The sequence below is a fragment of the Mustela lutreola genome, chromosome 18, assembly GCF_030435805.1.
Source record: "Mustela lutreola isolate mMusLut2 chromosome 18, mMusLut2.pri, whole genome shotgun sequence".
NCBI lineage: Eukaryota > Metazoa > Chordata > Mammalia > Carnivora > Mustelidae > Mustela > Mustela lutreola.
In genome coordinates, this window is record NC_081307.1 from 13,770,136 (window position 1) to 13,776,979 (window position 6,844).

General features: G+C 40.8%; 1 pseudogene; it reads right to left on the minus strand.

Moving 5' to 3' along the window:
- Positions 1 to 1,675: 1,675 nt before the first annotated feature.
- Positions 1,676 to 5,923, minus strand: LOC131820671 (RNA-binding protein EWS-like; annotated as a pseudogene).
- Between the last annotated feature and the right edge of the window lie 921 nt (positions 5,924 to 6,844).

Here is a 6,844-nt window from a genome sequence, read left to right on the forward strand (position 1 = left end):
AAGCTTTCTTTTAATTTTCAAGGCAGAGTTCAAGTATATCTATCAAGTTTTTCTAAGACAAGTGAAAAGCAAAAGTTTTTTTTTTTTTTTTAAGATTTTATTTATTTATTTGACAGAGAGAGATTACAAGTAGGCAGAGAGGCAGGCAGAGAGAGAGAGGAGGAAGCAGGCTCCCTGCTGAGCAGAGAGCCCGATGCGGGACTCGATCCCAGGACCCTGAGATCATGACCTGAGCCGAAGGCAGCGGCTTAACCCACTGAGCCACCCAGGTGCCCGAAAAGCAAAAGTTTTAACATAAGATATTGCTGAGTCTCCACACCAAAAGCAGAGAAGAAACCAAAAAAGAGGGATCATACAAAGTTGCAAATAAATCCAGTGACAATTAGTCACATTACAGAGAAAACCAGAATAAACCAATCACAAAATCATTTATGAAACTGTTACAATACGCGTAAGTCAGTGGAATACAATGTGAAAGAACATTTACTATTTATTGTTATGTCTTTATTAGCAGGTTAATTTTCTTCAGAGTTATAAAAAATCAGAGACATTCACAGTACACAGAGATCACATGTGTAAAAGGAAACATGATTGATAATTATTTATCACTAAAAACTATGCCAGGAGGGAAGAGATTTCTTGATTGTTAGTAATTTTGTAAGCCTTTGTGTAGATAAACAGCACGTTAGGATTGTTATTGACTGAGTACCATCAATACGTGCAACAAGGATATCGTCACCTGAATGACATAAATTGCACCTCTGGGCAATCCAGCACTGCTTTATTCACAGCTGCCAATGCAAGTGTGCCTCCTGAACTTGACTGAAGTTTGAAGGAAATAAGAAAAGCTACAAGTATGACCAGATCGTGGCCAAGAATTTCCAACATGCTGTGCAAGAAAACGGGTTGAGAACAGAAGATTCTGTTTCTTCCTACTCAAGAGCTCTAGCTGTCAAGAATAAAGATCTTCAAATGAAATGATAAGTGAAAAAAAAATCCAGTAAAAAAGATTTCTTTAATTTCCAATGCCTTATCTAAGTGGTATATTCTGTATCTGGAGGCTCCTGAATCTATTACTTCAAAGACATCATTTTTAACATTTAGGAAGAGAGAGGAAACGTTCTTAAAAAGAGTGAATTTTGATATAAACAGATTAGTTGACAAGAGTTTATTCCTTACTATTTAAAGATATTCCAAACTTATTGAAGAAATAAATCAGTATTGTTATTGGACATCATAAACACATCTTAATGCCACAAATGAATATAATAAAATAATGATCACAAACAAATCCACCAAAAAATTCATTAGAAATCCACTCATCAGTTATCTTCTTTGTTGATGAATTCAACATTCTGGCTGCTTTTGAGAAGGGCACAGCCTCAACCTAATTAGTTCCTGATAGGGCACTGGGTGTCTACAGTGAAAAGTCTCCATAATTTCTGAATCTTCACATTCCTGAACCCTGCTCTTCACAAAGACTTTTTTTTTTTTTTTAATACTGTTTAACTTGTTTTAAGCTTTCATCACAAATGGTGAAAAATACTGAAGTACAGACAAGGGATAATCATAATGTGGTCAACATTATATGTTATTATAAATTGAAAACATTTCTGGCTTAAAAAATAAGTCTAGTAGTCAATGCAGCTCCACGGGGTCTGTGTGTCTGGTAGGGTCAGTCTCTGTGTCCCTGATAGTGCTTGTCTTCACCCATTTTTATAAGTCCTCCACACCCGCCTCTTCTTTGTCCCATCTGTTCATCAAAGGTTCAGGGGGCTCATCAGGGCCACCTTGTCTTCCTCCACTAAAGCCACCTGGGTCCTTGCCCCAGCCACCATGGAAGCCACCTTGGAACATTCAATGGGGACCACAGTAGTCCACGAGGCTGCCTCTTCTTCCCCACATGCCGTCAGGGCTCACTCTGCCAAGATCACTGCCCAAGGGTAGAAAGGGTGGTGGAAGGAAGCCTTCAGGCTTTAGAGCCTTACACTGGTTGCATTCTATTCTCCAGGTGAAGTCCTGGTCTCCATACCCTGGACAGGGGCACTCCAGTCTCCAGCCTGGTGTTGGTTGTATCTTTCTCCAGATGGATTTCCTCAGGAATCCTGGGGCTCTCTTGAGGTGAAGCCATCTCTGTCACATCCACAGCCTCCCATGTGACCTTCTGGGCTCCCCAGACCTCCATGAAGTAGTAGTGACATCCCATTACCCTCATGGGGAGTCATACCAGCCCACATGCTCTGTATCAGAGGCTTCTTCCAAGCAAGAAAAACGTGGTTGGATGGTTCCCATCCAACCAGTCCAAGATAGACTTGGCAGTTGGTGGGTCTTTGTAGAATGCTGTAGCATAGCTTCTTGGCTTTCCTGTTTCCTTGTTCAAGTAGCTATGGCTCATGGGCTGTCCGAGTCTCTTGTTCACCTTAATAACTCCATACTGCTTAAAGCCAAATTATCTAGAGTCACACTTCCATTTGAGCCTTGCACATAAATTGTACCAGTGTCAGAGTCTTTATCTGGATCTATAAATGGGTCTAGATCAAGACCAGGTCCTTCATCCATGAAGCCATCAGGCCTGTTGAAGCCACCTCACTCTCCACCACCCATTCCACCACATCCTCCTTCCCACCCAGCTCCGCTCATGCCTCCACAATCAACAACCCCTTCCCCTGCCCCACTTGTCATGGCCACTCATGCTCCAGTTATCTGGAGCAGAAAATCCTCCAGACTTTGGCCCATAGATACCCATGCTAGTAGGGTGCTCCTGTCAGAACGAACTCTGCTGTCTGTAGCCACTGCACTGGAAGATCCAGTTCGCCAGGGATGGGTGATTAGCTGCTGCCCACTGTTGCTTTGTGGACCATAGTTAGTCTCCTATAGCCACTCACCAGGCCATGGGTGTTCTGCTGAGAGTAACTGCTCTGATGATAACTAGTCAGATGTGTAGAGGAACAGCTAGTAGGAGGATGCGATGGTGGTGCCATGACTGGCTGCACAGGGTAACTCTCCGGTACCTGGGGATAACTGTAGTTACTCTGCCTGTATCCTAGGCTGGGCTAGTTGTAACCCCCTAATTAGATTGAGATTGACTCATCTCAGCAGATTTGTTACCATCCTGTGGTGGTGTAGGTGTAGTAGCTGCCAGCTGCTGTCCATAGGTAGGGTATGTGTTGTATAGGAGGCCTGGGTGGTAGGGAGCACAGCAGTGGTGGTATCTTGAGCATGAGTGTCATACACCTGGATAGGCTGACTATCTGCCTGGAGGGTAGTTGGACTAATATAACCAGTAGGAGGTTGCCTGTAAGAAGTTGTACAGGTGGTCTGCCCATAGATCACAGTGGTCTGAACCTGGGGATAGCTGACATCAGTGGAATGTCCATAGGTTCTATAACTTTTCTGCCCACATGCCTGGGGGGTCTGTGCATATCCTGGAGTGGGTTGGATGGAGGAAGCACTATAGCTATGCTTGGCTGCAGCTTGGCTGTAGGGTCTGGAATCCTTGGTACCACTTTCTCTCCTTCCCTTTCATTCCCACAATGACTTTTAAGTTAGGTCTTTCTGATTTGATAGAAATTAAGAATAAATGAAGAAATAGACTCTATATGGACTCTACCATCCAAACTCCATGAGATCTGGTTATCTACATTCTCAGGTAAAAATTCTCTCTTCCTCTCCTGATATAATTTTTTCATCATTATCATTGCTATCACTATTATAATGAACTAATTATTCATAATTCCTACTACTACCTTTATTTACTATTATTTTAAAAATTATGACAATATTTAAAAATTTTTCTTTCTTTTTTTTAATTTTTTTTATTTTTTATAAACATATATTTTTATCCCCAGGGGTACAGGTCTGTGAATCACCAGGTTTACACACTTCACAGCACTCACCAAAGCACATACCCTCCCCAATGTCCATAACCCCAACCCCCTTCTCCCAACCCCCCTCCCCCCAGCAACCCTCAGTTTGTTTTGTGAGATTAAGAGTCACTTATGGTTTGTCTCCCTCCCAATCCCATCTTGTTTCATTCATTCTTCTCCTACCCACTTAAGCCCCCATGTTGCATCACCACTTCCTCATATCAGGGAGATCATATGATAGTTGTCTTTCTCTGCTTGACTTATTTCGCTAAACATGATACTCTCTAGTTCCATCCATGTTGTCGCAAATGGCAAGATTTCATTTCTTTTGATGGCTGCATAGTATTCTATTGTGTATATATACCACATCTTCTTTATCCATTCATCTGTTGATGGACATCTAGGTTCTTTCCATAGTTTGGCTATTGTGGACATTGCTGCTATAAATATTCAGGCACGTGCCCCTTTGGATCACTACGTTTGTATCTTTAGGGTAAATACCCAGTAGTGCAACTGCTGGATCATAGGGCAGTTCTATTTTCAACATTTTGAGGAACCTCCATGCTGTTTTCCAGAGTGAACAATATTTTAAAATTTTAACCTATAATTTGTCTGTACTTCTGGTACCTATTAAATGGTTTGCAGATGCCAAAGAAAGAGGAACTTTGATGCATAGGATGGATGGACTGGAGGAAGAAAAATGGTAGGCGGGGAGACGGAAAAGAAGTCCAGTGGATTAGTAGCGGTCTGAGATGGTGACAACAGAAACGAAGCTAAAAAGATAGTTGCAAAACATATTAGAAAGACAGAGTTTCTTGATGTTTTGACAGAATAAATAACATGAGAGGAGTCTTTAAGGAAGAGGAGTCATTAAGGAAGACTTTGAAGTTCTAAGATGGGGGCGGATAGTTATATCAACAAAAACAAGAGAGTAAGCAGGAGATGCTGGTTTATCCTAGAAATTGAAGGTTCCAGTATAAACATATTGCATTTGAAGTTAACATACTAATGGCCAAGTAAAGAAGAATATTTTGAATAAAATTAAAGTACCGCTTGTACACAGATGCTTCTAAAATGTTAGAGGATTGCTGGTTTCTGAATGACAGTAAGCAAATTACATTCATCATTTGCCTAACAAATTGACTTCATAAACAGACAAAGATAAATAACAGCTCACGCTCTGAATTAGCATGGTCAGGATTAATATGAACTCTATATGGGAATAATTATTACTACTAAATACTGTAGCATAGAAACGCAAACATTTAGTCTTCATAAATAATGATACTTGTCCCTATTTTGAATTGCCAAGAGACATAAATCTTTATAGTTTTCAGGATTTCATTTGTAGGTTTCACTGATGTTTTTCAGTATTTTTTCTGTAGCAGCAGATACGAAATTTTCCCCAAGAGTTGGCAGCAGTGCAAACACAGCTCTGTAATCACTATGAATCGTTATCTGTTTCCCTTCACTTGAGCATTCGCCTTTCTTAGATAATTAACACACAAACCCGCAGGCAAACACACACACACCCCCATGCCAGATCCTCGCTCACTGATCTCCCATATCCCAAAAAGTAAAAACAGTTGAGATGGAGTAATGATTAGTAATTTTTGTCTTTATAGTAAAATTAAAGTTGGAAAACAAATGTTGCTTCTGGTTACATTGGAGCATTTTTCAATACTTTGATATTTCTTTATAAATAAACTAATTGCATCTCCCACTAACACCCACATATGTCATGTCAAGAGAGGATAATGCTATTGAGTGTCTTGTTCTTGGGGCCTCTAAGTCATTGGACTCTTGTCAGAGCACATGGTTACTGCATGGAATTAGTTCATTCAGATACCTGGCTAATATAAAATAGTTCAGAAACCTAGAAAGATGAAGGGAGACCCAGGGTTAAGGGTAGAGAGTGTGGAGCTAAGGAAGTATTCAGGCATTGACTGTGTAATGTTAACATCAACCAAACAGTTGATTTCATTACCAGGGAAGTGACCTCAGAACTCCTAATCTTTTACCAAACAGTAGTAATTATCCAGAGAATGGGCAGACATCGATCAGGACACATTCCTCAGTTAATGCCGACATGCTCAGCTAATGAGTGTAATGAAGTCAAATGTGAGAAATTCAGAGAAGCTGCACATACGGTGTGTCACCTGAGGGTCATTTAATCCCCAGCTCTGTCAGAGAGTCAGTAGAGAAGCTCTCAAGGGTCACTTAGTCTTTTTGAGGTTGCTCTCCTTTCTCTCTCTCTCTTTCTTTCTTTCTTTCTTTCTTTTTTTAAAGATTTTATTTACTTGACAGAGAGAGACACAATGAGAAAGGGAACACAGGTACAGGGAGTAGGAGAGGGAGAAGCCAGGCTTCCTGCTGAGCACGGAGCCCAAAGTGGGGCTTGAACTCAGGACCCTGGCATCATGACTTGAGCCGAAAGCAGACATTTAACGACTGAGCCATCCAGGCACCCTGTGCTGGCTCTCCTTTATTGAAATACTGACATGATAAATCTGTCATCCAGGAATCTATTGCAAAGGAGACTTCATGCAAAACGAGTATTAAACAAATATAAGAGCTATAGAATGGTTATATTTAAACGTGAATGAGTATTTATATTGTGGCACATGGTCTCATGAGAGACTTTTTCTCATTCAGCATGAATTTAGGCCACTTTATCTGGACAGTCCACCTACACTTAGAAAGAGTTAACTAAAGAGATGCAGAGAAATTGACACTCACTGAAAGCTGGGTTATCTGATTACCCAAGAAACAAGCCACAGATCAGCCATAATTACCCTAGAGGTATTTTCTGTCGGGACTGGGAATTATAGTTTCACTTTCTGTTTTCTTCTTCTTCTTCTTTTTTTTTTTTTTTTCCAAACTGTCTCTTTCCCTAAAAAGCCAACCTGTTCTGCCTTCCCACTGTTGCTCATAGTACTTGTGTGGGAACAGCAAGCACTGAAAATCCCAGCTCTGGG